The sequence below is a fragment of the Anneissia japonica genome, unplaced genomic scaffold (genome assembly GCF_011630105.1).
Source record: "Anneissia japonica isolate Jap-2015-1 unplaced genomic scaffold, ASM1163010v1 scaffold57909_len893_cov109, whole genome shotgun sequence".
NCBI lineage: Eukaryota > Metazoa > Echinodermata > Crinoidea > Comatulida > Comatulidae > Anneissia > Anneissia japonica.
In genome coordinates this window covers 1-459 of record NW_022702776.1, presented here as the reverse complement: position 1 = coordinate 459, position 459 = coordinate 1, and the positions used below count along the sequence as shown (strand labels likewise).

Here is a 459-nt window from a genome sequence, read left to right as displayed (position 1 = left end):
ATATATATATAAATCATCAAAGAAAGGTAAATACAGTGTGTGTTCGAATAAAGGACTTAATAATACATCGTGTAGCATAGCTCTCAACGAATTTAGTCCTGTAAATAAATAAATAAAGAAATTGTGTAATAATATAATAAAATGCCTCTGGCGGGACTCGAAACTGCGACCTCTCGCTGTTAAAGCGAGCGTTATAACCATTAGACCACGGAGGCGTCATGGATGAACCGATTCAAATACCACCAGATACACTCCATTACACAATAGGTAAGGCTAGAAACAAATAATTGCATATAATATACGGTACCGTAAATCAAGATAGCCGTTAATACAGTTAAATTATATATATATAAATCATCAAAGAAAGGTAAATAGTGTTCGAATAAAGGACATAATAATACATCGTGCAGCATAGCTCTCAACAAATGTAGTCCTGTAAATAAATAAATATTTATAATA

The 459-nt window shown here is 32.0% G+C and overlaps 1 non-coding gene across 1 annotated transcript; it reads right to left on the bottom strand.

The window, feature by feature from the left end:
* Positions 1-142: 142 nt before the first annotated feature.
* Positions 143-215, bottom strand: Trnal-uaa. Its single transcript has one exon. It is a non-coding gene; the product is annotated as a tRNA-Leu (tRNA).
* Positions 216-459: the final 244 nt, after the last annotated feature.